The sequence below is a fragment of the Ptiloglossa arizonensis genome, chromosome 8 (assembly GCF_051014685.1).
Source record: "Ptiloglossa arizonensis isolate GNS036 chromosome 8, iyPtiAriz1_principal, whole genome shotgun sequence".
In the NCBI taxonomy this organism is placed as follows: Eukaryota; Metazoa; Arthropoda; class Insecta; order Hymenoptera; family Colletidae; genus Ptiloglossa; species Ptiloglossa arizonensis.
In genome coordinates, this window is record NC_135055.1 from 15,609,883 (window position 1) to 15,633,055 (window position 23,173).

Sequence of the window (23,173 nt, forward strand, 5' to 3'; positions counted from 1 at the left end):
AACATAATTTGCACGATTGTGCTCTGTAAAAGAGACTTGGGCAGCGTTAAATACCGATTATGACGAAACTTTTCGAATACACTCAATGAAGCTAACATTTTTTTGTCATTTTTGTCTAATAACAGACTTCCAAAAATAATGCAATTTTTATCCGGAATATCTTTCGATATTTTTCGTAATTCAAAGTTATATAGGTAATATATAAAATGGACGATTCTGCTAAGGGGTTTAACGTGTTAAAAATTCGATAAATCAATGGGAAGTTACACTAAGCGATAATAATTTTCACTATTATGTCCGTCGGAAGCCGATCTTGATGGAATTTTGTAAAAATATCCACTAAGCTCCAGCTAAGGAAATTCTTCATTCGTAGCCTCCTGGAATCGGCACAATTTTATTCGAAACCCCTTCCAATATTTTTCGTAATTTAAGAGTTATGTAGGTCGTATATAAAGCGACTGGTTCTCGTATAAGGGGTGAACTCCCTTAAAGCAATCCCCGAGAACATTGAAATATTCTGTCAACCGTTTAATAAGGTCGTGGTGAAATCCAATGAGATTTTCGAAGCCGTGAGTAGACACGTAGACTCAGCTGCAATCCTTCCATCGACAGCTTCTCGACTCGATAAGAAGTCCCAATGACTCCCACGAACTCTTTCGTGCACCTGATGATGCGATCGGACGTAAGCTGTACCAACACAAAATAAACCATAATTCGAAAATAATTTGAAATGGATCGTGTGCGGATTCGTACGGGCGTTTGTTTTTATTAATGTACAGCGTCGAGTTCTCCCACGTGATGGGAAATTATAAGGATACATCCTGCGTGTCCTCGAATATTGCGCGACGATATTTACGTCGAGTCGACGTAACTCTTGAACAGGGTCCCCGATCCGTGTTATCGCGGGACACAGTTGCCAAAATACACTTTGTTGTTACAAAATACTTTGGTTGTTCGCGTCTCTTGCCTGGATTCCGACAACACGAGTCGTAGTGGAAGAAGCGCTTGTATTTACATGTGTACTGGGCGCGGCGGGAGTCCTGGTTCCATCAGCGTTGGACGATTCTGCTAGAACAGACGATTCGAAATTGTTGAATAAACATTCACTTGCGTGGACGTTGAAAAAATGACGGGACAAGGTGCGCCGCGAACGAGAACACCCGGTATAATTAATTATTTCCTGTACAGAGAGTTCAGGAATCACTTGAAAATTGGCAAATTTATTTCATTAAAGCAATCCCGAATTAAAATTGTCGAATCGAGTCTTCGATACGAATTGCACTTACAGAGTTAAGTTTTAAGTTACAATTACGGATGTGATGTTGTTTCGAGTACAATGGAATTGTAAAATTTAATTGTTCGAATGAAAATTGTAGAATCGAGTCTTTTTTTAAAAAATCGGTCAACTATGCAGAGACGTTTACGCGAGAGATTAATTTATGTTTATTTTTGTACATTAAACTTCTTTTCTTAGCTAGATTTTATTCCGAGGCATTAACCACGGATATTAAATTTAATGATAATAGTAACAACAATAATATATTTCACGAGTAGGTACACTGTTTTTACCGTGGAATATTCGGTTCGTTTATTTTTACGAGTTTACTTGGAGAATTTATTCTCTTAATGCGGAACATAATTTTAACAATACGGTGATTTCAATAATTAATATCATTTTTAATGGTTTGTCGGTAATATTTAACGGATATTTAATTCTGTTAACTAAATGGATAAAGTAAATACTATTTGCGCGAAAAATATCGAATCTACGTTTTATTTATATTTATAATACAAGTTGTATTTATAATGTAAGTTATATTTGTAGTATAGTTAATTTGAAAATTTCAATTGGGACATACTTTGAAATAAATTCTACGCTGTTGAGTGTTTGCAAATCTAAGAAATTCATTTTACGACTTAACATAATGGCAAAACGGCCTTGAACAGAAAGTTTGTTATTATCACTTCAGGAAGCTACACCTCTTTTATTGATTTCCTTTCACCTTGTAGCCGTGAAGCTTCCACGTCTTTATCTAGCGATGACTAAATTACTAAAAGATTTTCGATTTGAGCTGCATTCTAAGCTTATCGTCGCAAACAATTTACATATTTTCAGAACATAAAGATAATAACGAGGCTGAAAGAAAGCAAATTTTTTATCAATATTATCACGAAATCGTTCACGACCATTTTTTATTCAATTCGTATTTTCATAATATACGAAAATCGGAATCAACGATTATACGAAGAGTAACATTTCTATTTCTACGAGTTTTTTACGGTTTGTATAATTAATAAAAGAATATTAATAATCTTTTGCAGTGATAACGATATTCGATTAAAGGAGTATTAGAATGACAACATTTGGTTACTCAAATACTCGAATTACGATATTCGGTCACTCAGATATTAGAATAGTCTCATACTCGAGTATTCAAATACCAGAATAATTCGATTACTCAAATATTAGAATACTTTCCTATCCAAATACTTATATATTCGACTACTCAAACATCAGAATACCCGCACATTCAAAGAATGATACTCGACTACTCGAATATTCGAATAACGATATTTCATTACTCAAATATTCGAACTGCGATATTTGACTACTCAAATATTAAGCACACGCATATCTGATTACACAAATACTCGAATAATGATATTCGACTCCTCAAATATTCGAGCAATGATATTCTATTACTCGAACGTTAGAATACTCCCATACTCAAATATCTCCCATACTGCTCAAATATCCAAGTACCCGAACATTCGACTACGCACATATTCGAATACTCGAATATTCTTCGTTCGTTCGTGGCACTCGAAAATCCAACAAAACATTCGAATATTAAATTATCGGATCAACTAATAATCGTAGTCCTAGTTTCGATCGACTCGAGCGTTTCGCCTATTTTATCGCGAAGAACACAGATACAGGGAAAAACAAAAGAACCAAGAAAGTGCAAACCCATCTCGGTAACACTTACTGGATCATGCGTTTCCTTACCTCCTCTATTGATTTACATGGTCTGTCCTACATATCGCGAGCCTTATCTCCTTATCTCTCGCGTGAAACAGAAAGCGAGTTTGTTCGATATCCACGAATTCACGGATATCTATCTGTTCTTACCTAGAACGACTTATCACTCGCGAGTTGTACTTCGTAAGAAGGTAGGTGACGAAGCGACGAGGAGACAAGGAAGAAGAAGAAGAAGGCGAAGAAGACGAAGAAGACGAAGAAGAAGAAAAATAAATCGCGTAGAACCACGTCGCAGCTCTTCCTATTAACCGTGAACCGTCAAAGTCGCCCCGCTCGCGGATCCGTGCCAGCTCTCAGTCGGTTTGCTTTATTCCGACGCTTCGTTTCAGCTGCCCTACATATGAAATTCCTTGCACTGCGCCCGTCTCTATCCTTTTACCAAATGGAACAAAACCGGTGAGAAGAGCGGTCGAACAAAAGCGAGCGGCCGCAGTTTCCTTCGCTTGCTCCGCTTGCTCGATAAAAAGAATAGCGGACAACCACGATAGGGAAAGAGAGAGAAATGGGGTGGGAGGTGAGGTTAGAGGGAAAGAAGGAGAGAGAAAGAGAGAGAGAGAGAGAGAGAGAGACGAGTAACTGTTTCTCCGAATGTGGAGCAATTAAACCGTGTAAACGGAACCCGATCGCTCCGAATTAATTACTTACGTCTGTTGCGCCGCGCCGGAAGTGACCATCTCGCGCGCGAGTATCGATTGCGACCTTTGCGTAGAGCTAGTCGCGTGCTCTCGTGTTCTCTATCGACCAAACTGTTTAGTCGAGTCGAGTGCTATACGCGATTTCTTCTCGATCGAACCGGTGAATTATCATTACAGTATCCATGATTTCACCTTACCTGAATTGTTCGGTCGAGTCGAGAGAAAGACGATAACGCGCAACTGAGCCGCTGAGTCGCGTCCAGGGAAGGTCAGTAGCACACGACCGAACTGTTCACTCTAGTCGAGGAGAAGCACGCAACTGAACGAGTCGAGTAGTATACGCGATTTCTTCTCGATCGAACCGGTGAATTGTCATTACAGTATCCATGATTTCACCTTTCCTGAATTGTTCGGTCGAATCGAGAGAAGATTACGCAGACTGAATTGTTCAGTCCAGCCGAGAGAAAGACGATAACGCGCAACTGAGCCGCTGAGTCGCGTCCAGGGAAGGTCAGTAGCACACAACCGAATTGTTCACTCGAGTCGAGGAGAAGCACGCAACTGAACGAGTCGAGTGGAGCTACGCAACTGAACTGTCGAATCGAGTCGAATGAAGGTCCGTAGCACGTAAACAGATCGGTTGGGTCGAATAAGATCTCTTCGCGACTAAACTGTTTAGTCCAGGGAAGGTTGATAGCACGCGACCGAACTGTTTACTCGAGTCAAGGGGAAACACGGAACTGAATCGTCGAATCCAGTCGAGGGAAACACGCAACTGAATCGTCGAATCGAGTCGAGGGAAAGCACGCAACTGACCTGTCGAATCGAGTCACGGAAAGGTCAGTAGCGCACGAACGGAGAGGTCGAGTCTAGTAGTATCCAAGGTCTCTGAGGAACTATATTGTTCGTTTCAGGGAGGGTTGATAGTATCTGACCTAATTGTTTGTTCGAATCAAGGGAAGATTGATTTGTCAAGTCAAACAGTATCCACGATTTCTCCTTGACCGAACAGTTCAGTCGAGTAGAAATTGACCATGTAACGAGATGTCAAAGAAAGTTTCTCGTTTGTGAGTACTAATGCACAGAGAAAGTGAAAACACAAAAAAGGCATTACCGTGGTTATCCTACATACATTGTAAGATCGTCGAAAAGAAAGTTTCATTCGGTACACTCTATATTTGTTGAATAATCGATGAAATTTTTTTATTATTGTACGAGTACCAAGTTTTAAATACATACGAATTTAGACAAAAATGAGTTTAAGGAGAATCTACGCGTCACAGTTGACACTTCTGGGAGATAAGAATAAACAGTAAAAACTTCTATTATTCGACTGGTTGTCTTTCTTAAACGAGTTCGAAACCTGTACAAATGACTTAAATCCCTCCCAAGTTTACACAGACGTGCATTATACATACTTTTCAGTCGAAAAGCAGTCGAGTGCACGACTGTTTTGTCAAGTAGAGGAGTACGACTAGACTGTCGCGCGACAGAGAGTCGACGGTATGCATCTAGCCGGTGTCACGGATGAATCGATAAGATGAGTTACGTTATCGATAGGATCGTTTAACCCTGCTTGATCCTGGGTGCAGACCGAGTGATCCACGCTGCGATTCGTCTGGATCGCGATCGTCCCGCGTCTCGGTAATATATTAGGGGCAGATGAACCGAAGAGAAGCGGTGGCTATTTTCGCGCGAAACGTTTAATTTAGCGTCTAAGCACGCCGGCGATATATCGTCCGGCGCGCTAACAAGTCTAACCCTTTCAGTGTCGCAATTACGTGTCGAGATTAATAGCGACGTTTCTATTTAGCCAGCGGGGAAAGACGAACGATGAATTATTTTCAATCCCTCTCTCCTTCTCCACTGGTGAAACGGAACGCGACGAATGCTGGACGAATTTGCCAAAATTCAACGCGAGGAATCACCCTTTCGTTGCTGTTCAAGCTGAGAAACCGTAGGACTTATTCACAGACCGGTTAAAATTTGACAAATTACAGAAAATCTGTAGACAATGGATGAATTTAGCGACGAGAGGTTCCATGAGCTATATACGGTAGCTCCTCGATAAAAGTCACTGCCTCGGAGACTTTTACCGAGGACTATGAGGTTCGAGGTTTCTTCATTTCTCTATTTCTTCAAAACTAAAGGCCTCTGTGTTTAAATATTTCATAGTATTTGCATTAGTGCAAGGTAAATCATTTTTATATTTATTGTAAGACACGATGCGGCAAATCGTTAATAATGTTGTTAAAGTGTTAGAAAAATGAGAACATTTTTAGACTGCAATGGAGGCAGTAGGTAATAAATGATAATATTGAAAGAAAGATTAATTTTTAGGTAAGTATTATATTTTGTACGCAAAATGAGGAAATAAATTTATCCACGACAACGAAAACGTACAGTTTCGTCCAAGTGCACCGTACGTTGCATCTTGCAGATGCATCGGTGTATTTTCTTGAAGGATGGTCACAGGAAAATAGATGTTACTACATCAACATTTTCTTGTACTAATTATTGTTCATCTTTGTTTCGAAAGGAGCCGTGGGCCGCGTTTTTAGGCGTAATAGATTACAGGTTGTAACGAGATACATAATACGAACAAATTGATGTTCTTCGATTAATGTACGCCCACGCGTTTCCGCCCCAATTGTACGACACGAATACCGTGGGTACAAGTTTATCAGGAATGCACCTGTTTCTCAGATGACGGATCACCGAAATCATATACTCGTTTCTTCGGTGACGTAAATCGCTGTACCGCATTTCTGTATTGACATTTCCTCTCGCTGAGAAGCGTGGAGGTGTATCGCGAGTGTCTGAAACGCGACGCGGAAAATCTACGGAAACTTATTTAATAATCTTCTCCGAAACTCCTATTATGATATTTCTTCGAACAGACGTTGCAATATGTTTCGCGTAATCTGAGATCAAATGAATTAATTCGACAGTACTCGCGTATACAAAGATAATTGGTCAGCTTGAAACTGTTCGAGTAATTCAAGTAGCTCGAGGAAATTCGAATAGTTCGAGTGACTTAAGAAAATTCGAATAGTTGGAGTGACTTAAGTAAATTCGAATAGTTCGAGTGACTCAAGTTAATTCGAATAGTTCGAGTGACTTAAGTAAATTCGAATAGTTCGAGTGACTCAAGTAAATTTGAATAGTTCGAGTGACTTAAGTAAATTCGAATAGTTCGAGTGACTTAAGTAAATTCGAATAGTTCGAGTGACTTAAGAAAATTCGAATGGTTCGAGTGACTTAAGCAAATTCGTATAGTTCGAGTGACTTAAGTAAATTCGAATAGTTCGAGTGACTTAAGTAAATTCGAATAGTTCGAGTGACTTAAGTAAATTCGAATAGTTCGAGTGACTTAAGAAAATTCGAATGGTTCGAGTGACTTAAGCAAATTCGTATAGTTCGAGTGACTTAAGTAAATTCGAATAGTTCGAGTGACTGAAGAAAATTCGAATGGTTTGATTATTCGAGTAGTTCTCTTGGACAATACAAGCAAACTGTCACGTAAAGATATAATATTATCTACTGCACAAATTTCCAATCGAAATGCTCGATAACACGAAGGAATGTTCGTTTCCTCTTAGAATAAAAAAATAACGAATAAAATCAACGTGGAGCGATTTATTTTCGACGTATATTCGACAGTTAAATTGGCACTTGTTCGTCGCGAAATATTTCATTCTATAATTCAAACTCGAATTTCTATTCGAACAGTTCCGCGTAAAAAGTCGGTTCATCTTTTGTTCGTTGTTCGAAACTATTATTACCCGGATTAAAAATATTCCCAAGTGTATAAGATAACGATCGTTTCGATTCCGTTGTTCTCTAGAATTATACAATTTACGCTTACATCGTTCCGTTCGGCGTTATTCTCGTGAAAAATTGTTTCGAAGTTGAGCCCGAAGAATACGATATATCGCGATCGAAACGTACCGTTAATAAATAATTGTCTCGGGTTTGCTTTGTCGCACGATAGAACCAAATAATACGCGGCTACCATAAAGCATCGCATTTATTTCAGCGCGACGTTTCGAAGCAATAAAATACAACGCATTGCTTCTCCGCAAGGTGTATCTAGTTCACGTTTAATCACGGTGCATAAATGCAGCTCGAAAGGACAGCGTCTCAAGTTTCACTGCTTGAGGTGAAACGGCGAATCGTACGTGTACAGCCTACATGTAGGTGGACTTTCATAGATTTGATACGATTGCGTGATGCGTGTATGCCGGAGTACTTTCTAGAAACGATCTATCATCTCGCTCGATTATGGCATACTGGGGCTTTTATCCGTGATAGTTTCCACCGACGTTGCCAGAGTTGCTTTCGAGCTTCTTTTCCCCCTGTTCGTGGATTTTTCGAAATTCTCCCTCGTAACAGATTTTTATCGAGCACTTCCTTCTTGGCGCCGATTCAACGAAACTGACGCGCGTGTACGTCCGTCAAAATACGTTTTCTTTCTCGAAAACGTTCGATCGTCTTCGATGGACAGCTCCGCTGCTGACGGTTCTCGTTTAAAAAATTCAACGCGGCGATACACAAATTTTCGTGACTCAACGCATCTGTTCGAATAAGGCCAACGAGACGCTCCGCGTTTGTACAAGGTGTTTCAGAAACGGGTAGTTTGAACGTTAACTGGTTAATTGAACCTCCAAGTCGATTTCCGATAAATTGAGTGCATTTTCTGAATCTCGGTTGTGTATTACGATTTATCGTAGAGTTTTTGTGGCATTTCACGGTGCCTTCGTTTCTTTGGACCTGCGTTGAAGATGCACCAACTGTGCAGAAGGGTCTTTCATGCAGAAAAAATTATAGGGTACGATATTGTTGTCACGTGAGTGTATATTATACATGAATGTATAATATATATAATACTTTGGAGATTTGACACAGAAAAGAATTATAGAGTACCATTATTATTATCGTTATTATACGAATATAGATACTCTGCAGAGAGATCATTGATCAAGAAAAAATTATAGAGCTGTATTATTATTATTATTATGTAAAAGTATGTACACATTACGTTATTATGTAAAATCTAACTTTGTACCTGAGAATTTGTTTGGCTACTCGTCCAGGGCCAGGTTAGCGTTTAGAAGAAAAAGAGTCGAGGCACCTAAATCATTGCAAAACGGTTATCTTTAATGATACTGATTATACTCGAAAAGCAAGCAACATTGGACGGATAAAAGTAATAAAAACCACGTGGTTATGGTATAACGGTTAAGATGGACGATGAGCCTGATTGTTGCTTTATACTAAACGAAGTCTCGTTACTTCTAAACACTGACTGAAAAGGAGGTCTAATTACTTCTGTGAATAATTACGAAGCCTGATTGCTGCTGATTGAATGCTGCGGTTCCGTACGTAGTGACTTCCTCGACCAATCGATCTTTCACTTTTTGCGTTTTGGGAGTATCGATCTGCGATGGGGTCGATAGGCTCGTAGATCAACTATTGGAGTGGAGTGTAACTTTGTACACCTACAACATTTGTATGTAGAACATTGATGGCTCGAGGTTCGACCTCTTTCAAAATTCTATCGTCTTTGAAACATTCCTTTCAAAGCTCCACTATCTTTTAAACATTCTTTCAAAAGCTTCACTATCTTTTAAATATTCCTTCCAAAGCTTTACTATCTTCTAAACATTCCAAAGCTTCTGTTTTCTAAACATTCTTTTCAAAGCTTCACTATCTTTTGAATATTCCTTCCAAAGCTCCACTATCTTTTAAACATTCTTTTTAAAGCTTTACTATACTTTTTAAACATTCCTTCCAAAGCTTCTGTCTTCTGAACATTCTTTACAAAGCTTCACTATCTTTCAAACATTCCCTCCAAAGCTTCTGTCTTCTAAACATTCTTTCCAAAGCTCCACTATCTTCTAAACATTCCTTCCAAAGCTCCTGTCCTCCAAACATTCTTTCCAAAGCTTCACTATCATTTAAATATTCCTTCCAAAGCTCCACTATCTTCTAAACATTCCTTCCAAAGCTCTACCAACTTTTAAACATTCCTTTCAAAGTTCCACTGTCTTTCAAACATTACCAAATCTACCCAATCAGGACTGCTCCTGGTTACCTGCCAACTGTATGACCAACGTGACCTCGACTAGTGTCCATCTTGACTCCAACTGCTGCAGATCCCCAATCTAGTTACAGCATCTCATTCCTCGTGACCTTTCCAAAGATCACCTTCGAGCATCCACGACCCCAACTAGAACCTACCCTTATCGCAGTCGTGTCCCGAAATTATACCAGAACTGTTCCACAGAACGGAAAAAAGACACTAGAATCCTCGTAGAGGACCTTCCATCAGGATCTGGCTAATTCGAATTGTTCCCAGATATCAGCCGTGCCAAGAGTCATTCCAGGTCGAACGTGCGACTGATGTCACCTCGACCAATGACCATCTCGACTCCGACCGCTGTAGGTCCACGGTCTTGTCACGGGATCTCTTTTCGCGCGACCTTCCTCAAAGGTCGTCTTCGAGCATCTCCGACCCCAACTGAGACCTCTCACCACTGCAGTCCTATTAGCAGTCCAGACGAAAGTGCTCCACGTCTCCGCAACTACATCGCCCAACAGGATCCAGCAAATTGTCCCTCTCGAAAATCCATTAATGCCCCGAGTCTCAACGCAAATCATCAGAACCTCGTCAACTGGACAGCCTCGTTCCTTGATCCCGATTCTTCATGGAGAATTCTTCTATAACAGGATCATGCCTTTACGACGATCCACAGGCGTTCTCTCAGTTACTTTTGGGTTTTAGACACTCTCGTTTGAAAATCTCGTCTTTTCTCACTCTGGAGGTTCTTCGTACGAAGGAATAGATTGGCAATGTTGCGGAAATTTTACAAAAAGAGGAAGGTTTTTAAAGAGAATGACATTTGATAATCTCTACGTGCGATAGAGTATGATAGTACTTTTCTGCATGTACAATTGAAGCTATTTTTATAAATAAAATTGAAAGTACAAGTACCACGCATTTGATACACTTCTTACCCAAAGACTTTGAGTATACACCTAGCGAAAGAAGGTTTATAGGTTAAAAACTGACATGTTATGAAAATGCTCTTAGAAATTTTAATCTATCTTTCCAAGTAGAATCGTATCCCTGATAAAAATCCTACCAATTGTTCTAAAAAAAAAACACACTCGACTCGAACACCAATCTTAACACCTAGTACAATCCTCGGGTCTTTCCCCCGTCCCATTTCCACCTTACATAACTTCTCCGTGATCAAAACCATAATAAAATACACTCCTGCATACTCCTCAATGTCCCTACTCGTTCCAACGGGTGTGAAAACTCCGAAACTCGAGTTCACATTCGCGATACATTTACCCCACAATTTCCTGATCGAACGCAACGCTGAAAGATCGAACCGATCCACCGATCTGGGACGCAATAGTATCCGTCGTAACTCCTGACCCTGGAAAGAAAGTTCCCTAAACTCCCGTTGGATCGAGAGCCGGGTCGTCTTCCCCGAATCTCTCGACTAAGACAGTTCCATGCCCCTCCCCCTGTTCACCACGAAAATGCAAACGGCGGAGATCACAAACGCCCAGCCATTTCGCTGCAGTCCCGTGGTGCATATTGCAGTGAATGTTGATACAAGGCAGCGGGGCGATGCGCGACAATTTACGTCACCGGGGCGAACTAGTGGATGATTTAAACGGGCCGTCGTTTAAACAACAGCTGCGCTTCGCGGAGGCCACGGGCGCGTGCACCACCCACCGTGCCCCCACCACGCCGCCGCGAGCGAGGGAGCGATACACGACGCGGGAACGAAAAACCGAGGGCGGTCCTATTAGCGGGGCCTGGCTATCGTTCCCATTAACCTGTAACGCATTAATGACGCGTCAAGTCAATGCGCGACAACGCGGCTTCCCTCAGTACGGCGCGGACGCAGCTGAGGTCCATCCAGCGATCATCTCTCTCTCCGCGCGGCTCTGCTTCTCGTCTCTGGTCTACCCTCTCTGGACCGACCGTTTCCCTCTATCCCAGCGTTCCTTCTCACTCTGCCACGGGTCGTGAGTTTCTCTCTCTCTCTCCTCTCTCTCTATCTCTGTCTCTCTTTCTCTCTGCCCCTCTGTGAACTCTCTGCCACCGGGCCCGAGCTCTGTGAGGAGATCAATAGGGATCCTACACCCCGTTGCCTCCTCCGACATGCTGGAGGAGGACAAAGGTACACTCTGATGTTCCACTCGCGTTCCCGCCGCTTCCTGTATACGTGCACACTACCGCGGGCGTCCGCAACGCGCGCCTGTCTGCGCGGATCCACCGACCCGTCCTCTACGCGTAGTTGTCGCGAATTTTACACGCGCGTGAGAGAAAGAGACGGATCGTGCCCGTGACGAGGACAGGGTAGGTAACAGGCGTGCAGACCTCGGTGGTATGTCGCGCAGCTAGCGCCTGGGATCTCACGGATCCGACGGGATCAGGGTGTACCGCGTTCGGATGTCTTTGAACCGGCTTCCTTAACCCCTTGGCGTGCTTCGACGAGTCTGACTCGCGGCGAACAATTTTCGATGACGAAGACGAACATCGCGAGTCAGCCTCGCGAGCAAAATCACGAAATAAGTATCACGATCGGTTATCTTCGAGACTCGTGGAACGAGACACGGACCAAACGTGGACATCGCGAGTTCAACGCGTTCAGTCAAACGGGGACCACGAACGTGACAATCGCACAGATTCGTGTGACGTTCAGACGACAGTCTAGATCTTCCAGACTGGTGGAAGATCGTACAGATCGTACGTATCAAAAGTAGCGTAACATTCGGCATTTGGGCTCACGTTGCACCGTTTCGGCGCATCGTTCTGACCCGTTTAACGCGCGTCGTCCCCTACAGGTTGGGCCTGGATTTCGCGGAGCCTGAACGGTACGACAAGGGGTTAATTTCGCCTTTGAGGTCCGCTCGAGTTGATTCCTGAAGCCTCTCGACTCGACTATCGGCGTTATCCACGCGCTGGTAAGTGCCGAGGATGTCGATGACAGATCGATGCACCGGGTGGGGGTAGTAGGTGGGAGGGGCGAGGTGGAGTTTTTAACCACTTAACGTTGGCCGACATCGACCATGCCGATACAGCTCGAGTCCGATCGGCATGAACTATCGAAGTGGACCGTAGCGAAAGCGGGCATATATTATCGCCAGGTGTAATGCATTTCCTCGTGCGTATTTGGTACCGGGGACGTGTGCGACGGGTGCACCGGACGGCTGTGCTAGGACCTGGGTGACTCTTTCTTTCTTCCTTTCTTTCTTTCTTTCTTTCTTTCTTGGCTTTGCACGGTTTACTTTCTTAGCCAAGGAGACGGTTTTCTCGATGTACTCCGGGACTCTGGGGGATCCGGTGAGAGGTTGCAGCTCGTAGAGACCGCAGCGTATATTTGGTATTATTAACGGGAAGAGTCTTTCGCGAATCCAGTTCGTGATATCCCGAAACCGTGGGCCAGGTTCGTCTCGGTGTACACGATTTATAAGTGGCGGTGTTAATCGCTCGAACGGTCTACGATTACTCGCCGGTTTATCGGCACGTAATTAGTTTTGGTCAGATTGTTCGAACGATAAGCAGCTTTACGTCCGAGGTAGGATCTTCCAGATAAGCCTCACCGATGAGGAGTACCGATAGATCTGAAACGGGACGTAACGCTAGCACTTTTTTTTACCGAAAATATTACTTTCTACCAGAAAGAATTTTTTTGTTTTAGGTATCGAGGACCTTGAATCTGGTGCTCTCTCGATCTCTGAGAGATTGCTAGTGTATCGAGAAAAACTCGTTTGCGCGTCGAGTGATATTTCGTTACGTTTGTTAGTTTTATCCATCCGATCTTGTCTCGAAACTGATAGATCTGGAACGGAACGTAATAGTATTCCGTTTTGTATTGAAAATATCATTTTTTACAACAAAGAATTTATTTCACACATCGAGAGCTTCGAACCTGAGCTTCTCTCAACTTCTAAGAGACCGGTGTATCGAGAAAAATTCCCTTTTGTGTGTCGTGTAATGTTTCATTATGTCTGCTAGATGAACTCATCTGATTCTGTTTTACACCTGGTATATTAATCGTACGAACAGTCTACGTTTACTTGGTAGCATACTGGTACACAATTAGTTTGATCGGATTACTCGAACGATAAGTAGTCTCGTGTTTGAGACAACCTTACCAATGAACTAGACTAGCACATTCAGAACGAAACGTAATAATATTGCTCCTCGTATCAAAAATATTGCTCGTTGTAACAAAGAATTTCTCTCAAACATACCGAAACTGGTACACAGGATCTAGAAGACAAACGATCATCTCTCAATCCATAAGAATTGTATATTATATACTCCCTGTATATTAAAAAGACTCCCCGATATTTGATTACATCTGCTTATCGAATTCGTCTGAATTCACTCGGCAGTTTATCAGTGTGTAATTAGTCTTACCAGATTGTTCGAACGATACCCAGCTCCACTATCGAAGCAAGCTTATCGACGAGTTCAACTAGTAACGATATTGTATCAGAAATATTACCAATTACAAACGAGTCGATTTTGATAAATCTCTAGCCTTTGAACCTCTAGCATCGAGAGGTCGTTTCTCTGGATTTCGGAGAAGCTGTGACTAGATTTCGAGTTTCGGGAAATGGATTCTGAGAACTGTAGGACATTCGAGCGAACTGGAGGGGTCAGTTCGGCCCAGAGCAGGGTGCAATCCTGGTCCCCAGAGTGACATCGATCATACACCGAGGAATGATTTCGTTGAGACAGTGAGAGCACAATCAACGATAGTTTTTAATCTCCGTTACCTGATTGCGTCGCTGACGCAACTCGCGACTCGTAAACAGTCTGGCGAACAAAGTTATTCGGACAAGTTTATCGAGCGTGAATCGCAGAGATTCCCTCTCAGGCACTCTTACGCTCTCCTGGACTCTTACATAATTAACGACGTTGGCTATATTGTGCGTAAAGTTAACTTCTACTCTTTCGAATACACTCGCACGAAAATTACGTATACGCGGCATGGACGGTTTATCCGATTGCTCTTTATCCGGGACAAACGTATTTTATTTCTATTAACAGTTCCCAGGGCTTCATCCTCGATGAAGTCTCCGTACAAACAGCGCCATTGTTCGGGACGTGTGCAAGTCTCACCGCATTTAACATCGCATCTATCTTGCTTAGATCTGTTTCAACGTCATCGGTGTTGTTCTTTATCGCGAGGAGAGATTCTTGGAGAATTCTATCTCGACGACTCGTTTCTTTCTCATCGATCGTAACGATATCGCAACGGAAGGGTTGGTTTACGCGTACATTATATTCAGACAAAGTTGTGCCATGCCGATTATCGCTTGAAAATGTTTCTCGTGGCGCGTACAGTCGGCCACGAACAATTACAAACATTTCCAACAGACATTGTCTTCACGGTTGTCGCTGCGCAACTTCTGATCCGACTTTGCTTCGTTGGCAACATCGATCGTACGACGTAATCGAATTTTACGTAAACACGATACTTTTTGTTCTTTTAATAATGTACATTTTTCGTAAGTATATTTGCGTTTGGGGACGAAACTGTAAACCGATTGACTCGTGACAATTTAAACGTTGTGTACAATCTGGTACAACTTCATTGGGGGTTAATTGTTAAATAGTTTGTATTTAAGATTTAAAGTTAGTATTGATTTTCGAACGAACGTGCGTTTGCAAATAAATTTGATACCACGTTCTGAACATTATTATTTTACTCTTCATCGACGTCTCGACTCGCAGAAAATGTTATTTTATTAGGGTCGATACCGAAAAGGCTCACCAATCACTTAGACGTTTCAACCCTAAAAGGGCTCTACAAATATCTTGCTTCTCTTCGCTACTATCAATCGCTACCTTGTCAGTTGCTTTCATTATTGACCCTCCACACGAAGCTTTCTTTCTGTTATGAACATTGCCGTCTCGACGAACTCCTAAAAAATAAATCCTTAATTCAATTTAAACGAAAATTTTTCCAAATTAGACAAATTCTACTACAATACACAGAGATTAATTTTCTTCAATTCTTTCGTCATTAACCTTGTCAAATTCTCTCAATTTTTCGTCACTTAATTGAACGTTCAAAAAGTGTCCAAAAATATAACAAAACTCATCATTCCATATCCTCTCTATAACTAGAATTTCTAATTCGTCAAATCGTTAAATTAATTCAAAGTCTCCCTAATTAGAAAAATTCCACCACGTTAAATAACCACTCTCTCTCTTTCAAAAGCTTTCAATCGTCTCCGTTCCATTCCTAATCAATCGTATCAAATTCTCTCCTCGTTCCATCGATCCTCCCCAAAAATAAGAAGCCTGAAACATAAGAAAACTCGTCATCCCTCGCGATTCTCGCGATCGCTGTAATTTCTAATCCGTCGGCTCGATAAATCTATTCGCACGAATTCGAACGTCGAGCTTACGACGAAATTCACTCCCTCTGTCGTAATAAAAAGGGGGCCCCTCGAGTCCCGCTAATCCGTAAGACGGATCACCGGTGCAAATTAATCGTGGACGCAAAGCAACTAGGAAGCGTTACTCGTTCGCTCGTTCGCTCGTTCGTTCGTTCGTTCGCGGTACAGACGACTCGCCCCGTGAATTCCCCTCGCGCGCCTCTATCGACGACGATCTCCTATTAATTAATCCCCCTTAATTAATTTCATCAACCGGCTGCTGAGCGGCGACTCGATTCGACTTTCGATTCGTTTGCGCGGCTGCGGTGGCCCGTGGTTTTGTGGAGCAGTCTGTGCAACAACCGGTGCAACCGCGAGTGCACTTTCTTCTCTCGGTGGCGTGCAGGCACGTGTGTATTTACACGTGGGTACGGCGGTTTTAACATCCACGCGTTACACGCTCTCACAAAATTTCACCGTGGCACACGACCGTGTGTACACGCGCCTGTACGGGCCGCCTTAACGACCGAAAGACATCGATTACGCCGAAAATGAAAAATCCATCGTGGACGATTGTTGAGACCGGGTGAAAGTCAGCCGCGTGTCCACGCCAAGCGTAAAAAGAAAAGAGAGAGAGAGAGAAAAGAACAAAAAAAAAAAAACATGAAAAAACACCTGACGATTTTCCTCCGGGGTAGAGGGACCGTTAACGACGACGTGAAACAGATGGAGGATCGAGAGAGTAACAATGGAAAGTTTCGTCAACTTTCGGGGCTCCTGGCCCTTTTGTCCGCGAGTGTTATCGGCAGAAATGCGAAGAATCACTGTTGTTTGACGTTAGAGTGGGTAATTGGTAGTTTGGTTAAGACACAGGGGCTAGAGAGGAACGATCGCGATTTATATTAGAAGGAATATCGCCGATACGGTTAATTGGGAGCTACTGTTCCGGTGGAACAGGTCTGCTAACCTATTTTGGAACGAAGTATACGGCAACTTTTCAAGAGACACCTTTTCTCTCTGTTTCCACCGGGGTTTCTTTTTATTTTTTTTAATCTCCTCGTGCTCGTGCCTGGACACAGGGAGTTCGTGTTTCTTTCTCTTCGAGGTACGCGGTGTCTCTTTTGTCGTAAATATAAGGAATCTGCGAAAGAAAGTATAGCTCGGAGAGCGTTTCAATATCGAGAAACGACGACGTTGAAACACGATTAGCAGCTGTGAATATTGATTTTTACGATCCTTGTTGGTTTTCGTGTTCAATTTGTTGCGAGTAATCTTATCGAGAAATTTCAGAGATATTTCGTTTGTAAAAATTAACGTAAATACGTCGACGAAATATTCGGTTATAAATATTATAAAAATAAATACTCGGTCCTCGAAGCGAAGTCGAGTAAGTGTTCGATTTAATGATGCAATATCGTCGTTAAAAGTGTTCGATAAACAGGAAAGCTGGAAAAGTAACTTTTATATCGGTTTACGGGGATTTCCATAATTTAGTAACGAAGTACCAATTTTGCAATAATATTTTTCATACAATGGCCCTTCCTGTCGTATATTTCGCGTATATAACGCGTTTGCCCCTTACCGCGTTGCATTTGCGGTTAAAGCATGATCCACAATCTTTACACAATGTGGAAAAAATATGTACAATGTTCCGTTTGAACGTTTGTGCTCATTTTATCGCGAGTAAAATTCTTTAATTACCACCGGGCGAAGTTTCGACCGAAATTGTTTGTCACTGATTTTACGTTTCGTCGAGAATTTACACACGAAATTTATGAATTTATTATAGAAACTTGTAAGCTGGAGACAATTATTTTCTCCACCGCTTTAGCGTTTTTTTTCGGAGGGAACAAATTGTCATAAATCTCTTTGTCCAGACTGTCTCGACGTAGGACTGGCTGAAGCGAAATGCGATGTCCAGACGGTCTAGACACAGAACTGCAAAGGGCAAAAGAATAATCCATAAAAGGAAAACGCACTGTTGGTATTACAATAACGGTATAAATTGTGTAAAATTAGTCCGTACAAAAAACAATACGAACAGGTCAATCTCTCTATTGGTATCGACCGATATTGATCGTTAATCGAGTATCTACGATTAAAAAAAAAAATTCCAACTCGTTTCGAAGAAAAATACTTATAACGTTTCCAAAGAACACCTTCGTTATAATTTTAACCCTTTCGAAACGAACATCGACGAATATTGACTATTATCCGGATAGCTACGATTTTAGTTCAGATTCGAACCGTTCATTTTTACCGACGGTGTACGATTCATTTTCTAAGACCAATGTATAAATACTTCAAATTTCTCATTATCGAATAACCATATTTCTCGTATAATAATAATAATAATAATAACGCTTTTATTAAGCTGTATATACATAAAAAGGTGGATACACAAGGAAAAGAAAATATATAGATGAAAGAGTAGAAAGTGAAGCGCAGCTATAACGTTGCTATAAATCCTAACCTCAAAACTATCGTGGAATTGTACAAGTTTTTAAGAATACTTTTGTTTAGGTAAATTACACTCGAGGAAAAAATCTGTATACGTATGTATACGAAATATTGATCGTCCACAGAGGATTCACTTTTCAAAATGGAATACTATTCTTTTCGATATTCTTATAGAGCACATAGAAATAAATTCAACGACCTTAATAACCGAACCGTTCCGATCGTTCGAACTAGAGACGTTTGCATCCGAGGATAATTAAAATTTCAGATCTGAAGTTACGAAAGCATCGAAATCACAACTTTTAGGCCAACTTTCAGCTGTACGACGAACCAGCTAGGTATACAAACTTCAGATCCACGTTTAAACCAGTTCCAACCTTCTGATCGCGTTAAAAGTGTCACCTCGTTCCAAACCTACCTCTAAACATCCTCTTGCATCGAAAATGCCATACACGATCTAGTACTGTCTCTTATAAATATTCGCTAACTCTACAAACTCCAGGTCCATTTTCAATTACTTCCCACCTGGTGATCGCTTTTACATTAACATTAAAACCACCACCTTATTTCAAACCTGTCTACAAACACATCCTCCGAAACCAACATAACCATCCTGGTTCGGTCGTTAAGGTCGTTGAATATATTTCCATGCGCTCTATAAGGATATCGAAAAGGATAGTGTTCAATTTTGAAAAGTGACTCCTCTGTGGATGATTAACATTTCCTATACATACGTATACATATTTTTTAACGAACAAGCTCTAAAAATTCTCAAATTTTCCTCCCTTAAAACCTTCCATCGAAACCACCATTAGATTCCGAATTCCACACCCTCCCAAACCTAAACCACCCTAAAAGATATCGCCCTTCAGAAGTTCGGTCCAGTAGGGCTAGACAGTCGCCAATCGACGAATAGGACATCGACTTCGATCATGAAGGATTCTATTCCCACATAGACTATTTCGAATTCCCAGGGAGTGGAAGGTCGAGCGGATGACCCGATTAGGTGTCCATCGGGAGCGAACGAGTCCGTCCTTCCGGCGTTGATCGCGCGGGGCTATCGACTGACGCGTGCTGGTACGCGATACCGTTTCCTATAATTTCGTCGCCGATAGGAAATTCGCGCTCACGAGGACGACTCGCGCACGTCGTCTCGACGTTGGCGTCGAGAACGAGCCGAACGGTGACACTACCGCCGCTCGCGGTGGCGCGCGGAACGCTCCATCGGATAGGCGACAGCAACACGTTCCCGGGGCACGTCCCGATCGGGCGATTCGGGTGTCGTCGCGCGTAGGGGCCGGCCACCTGTTCCCGTTCAGATGCCGAGCACAAATAAAGCGAAAGAAGCGCGACAATGTGGCATGTGCGGCATCGGTGGTGGCGGATGACGGCCGCGTATAGGCGGTGCCACGGTGTCGTACGTCCGTCCATCCGTCCGTCCGTCGGCGGCGGCGGCGGCGGTGGTGGCGGCGGTGGCGGTGACTACGGGGATATAAGGTGGTCATAATAGTCGACGGCACCTGTCTCAGCGAGCTGAGCATCTGAGATCGGAACTGATGCAGCCGCCGAAGAAGTCGAGACCGCGGGCCCTGGGGAGGGATAGCGGGGCTCGCGCGGCTCGCCCGGAGAAAGAGTGAGAACGAGCGGGAGAGAGAGTGTGCGTGTGTGTGTGAGAGAGAGAGAGTGAGAGAAAAAGTAGGAGAGAGGAAAAGAGCGAGTGAGCGAAAGAGTAAGAGAGAAAGAAAGAGAGAGTAAGTGCGAGCGGACAAGTAAGAGAGTAAAGGAGAGCGAGTGAGTGAAGAGTAAGAGAGTAAGAGAGAAAGAGAGAGAGCAAGTGCGAGCGAAAAAGTAAGAGAGTAAAGGAGAGCAAGTGAGCGAAAAAGTAAGAGAGTAAAGGAGAGCGAGTGAGCGAAAGAGTAAGAGCGAAAGAGAGAACGAGAGAGAATAAGAGCGAGTGAAAGGATGGAAGACAGTAAGGGAGAGAGAGAGCGAGTGGAAAAGTAAGAGCGAGTAAGAGAGAGTAAACGAGAGCAAGTGAGTGAAAGAGTAAGAGAGAGAATAAGAGCGAGTGAAAGGATGGAAGAGAGTGAGAGAGAAGGTGAAAAAGAAGAGCGAACAGGAGTAGGAAGCGGGAGAACCAAGAGAACGAGGAGAAACACTCGTGGTGATGGTTGGGGGTTAGGCATAGCGGAGCGGGAGAAGATGGTACAGGGTGCGAGGTGGGAGTGGAAGAGGGAAGAAAGGAAAAAAGTCAAAAGGAGAACAACGAGGACAACGGAGGTGAAACGAGGTGGAGGGAGTGGACTCCGCGGGGCGACCGTGGCAGCCGCAGCGGGAGGGAGGATAGTAGAGAAAAAAGAGCGAAGAGAGTCATAGAGAGCGAGGAGAGAGGAGAAGGATGAGGAGGAGGAGGATGAGGTGGATGAGGAGGAGGAGGACCGGGACGAGGAGAAAGAGGCACCGGTGCGAAGGAGCGTGCGCGTGCCACTGTTACACCGACACCTGCCACGGAACTTGGTGCTTTTTGGCGCACATGCACCCACCATACCTTCCCCCCGGACCTTCCACGCAGGCTACCTCAGGCCCGTGTGCATATCGGAACCTACCGTTTGGTAGCCAACGTTCAACGTAGCTTCTTATTGCGAGCCGCACCGGGATTAAGTTCCGCGGTTTTCGTCGAAGGCTACCCCGAACCTGGACAGACGGATCTTGATCTCTGGTAGCGGTGATATCGCGGTTTGTCGCGACCGAACCGTGAGATCGTCAATCTTGCCGGTTAACCCACGGTGACGTCGAGACGTCGCGATCGTAGGAGTAACTCGGGGCCCTGGGTTATACGTTTTAACGAAGAGAACCGTAGAATCTAGAGGGGGCCAAACGAGCCACCGGGTTACCTTTAACGATCGACTTTAACGATCAACTTTAACGAAGACCTCGAACGGGTCAAGCGCTAATATTTGATAAATCCAATTACCGGGCGCACTCGACGAAATTTCAGCAACCTTCCGAGCGTCACGATCTACGCGCTTAACCCACCTCCACTCCTTCTCCTTCCCCCTGCATAACCGAATCATAGTAGGGTCGTCATCCCCCGTAACACGCCCCTGTCGTTTCCGTGAAAAACGGAACGAAACAATGCGGCCTCATAAGACACGCGACGACCTGACAGAAGCTCTCTCCACGGCAGTGACGTCGATTGCGAGGCTGTGGCGGGCGGAAATTTCAATTAACTTTATGGAGGCCGCGATGTAAATTGCGTAGGGGTCAACGCGTGTCGGTAGGGGCCAGAGTGGGAGCGCGGGTGCTGCTGCTACTGCTACTGCTGCTGCTGCTGGTGCTGCTGCTGCTGCTGCTGCCACTGCTGCGCTGCTACGGGGATGGTAGACGTAACCGGTGGTGGTGGTGGTGGTAGTGGTGGTAGTGGTGGTGGTGGTGGTGGCGAGTTCAGGGGTGGTTAGAGGTGTAGGCACGGTCCACGGCCCCGTGGGCATAGGGTGCGGGCAGAGGGTCGCTGGTTGGATGGGTATTGATCAGCCAGGCGGCCAACAAGACGCCTTTGCAGGATACCTACTATACCCGCCACCACCATCAGCCAACGTGACGTATACATTGCTGGGATTCCGTGTCACGTACAACCCCCACCCTCTCGTCCAACACGAGCACGATTCACCCACACCGACTACGTGCCAACATAAACCAGCCCCACCATCCGTAACATCACCCACACCAGCTATGTCTCGGCACGTGAAGTTCGAGAAAGGTGGAAAGAAAGCGGAGTAGAGACGGACGAACAAGCGTGATAAGGTTCGGTGGGAGGGGTTGGTTGAAAGAGGGAAAGGGAAGATTTTCACGATGCTACTAGCCAGACGGCCAACAAGACACTCTCCCAGAGATGGGTACCGCGCGTATAGCGCGAACACAGCCTCGTTGCTCCACGCACACGCCGCCCTCGCCCGAGATCAAATATACACTACCACAATTTGACATCGTATACCCACCACCAGGACCAGTCGACATAAAGTACCACCGCTGGTCCATGAGAGACCACCTACAGAAACGCGTCTTTCCGACGTGGGTTTTCGAGAGAGAACCGGAGAAAGGGACCGAGAAGAGAAGGACCCTGGCAAACGGAGGAAAGAGGATAAGGTGCCAGCGGAATGGAGAACGAATGGAAGACGCGGTTCCCGTATACATTATTGTCGTCTAGCGCGGTTATACCTTGCACGATCACGATCATCCGGCCATCGTAGCCATCGTCGCCATCGATGCGAGCGACTCGCGCGCACAACCGAGGGCCCTTTAAACGCGAGGTCCGAGGGACGAATGGGTAAAAAAAAAAAAAAAGAAGGGCGAACGGAACAAACAGAGAGTGTGCAAGGTTTAGAGGAGAAAGAGGGAAAGAAGGCTTCTGCCTGGCCAACTGAACGCCTCTGCATCGACGCTCGGATACGCGTGTGCACCACCACTGTTGCACCGTTCGCTCGTCCACTCCTAGCACGAAGGTTCAGGAAGTAGAGACGAAGAAAGGGTGGAGAGGATAGACACGAACGAGGAGGTCGAGTTTCCGTGCGAGCGCGCGTCCGCGTCCGCGTGCGCCCGCGCGCAA

The 23,173-nt window shown here is 44.0% G+C and overlaps 1 protein-coding gene across 1 annotated transcript in view; it reads right to left on the reverse strand.

Annotated features, from left to right (window-relative positions):
* Positions 1-925: 925 nt before the first annotated feature.
* Positions 926-23,173, reverse strand: part of Cep290 (Centrosomal protein 290kDa) — a 171,917-nt gene continuing 149,669 nt past the window's right edge. Inside the window, exon 24 of the mRNA XM_076317921.1 lies at positions 926-1,065. The gene's annotated coding sequence lies outside the window, so the exon portion shown is untranslated. The remainder of the gene's footprint in view (positions 1,066-23,173) is intronic.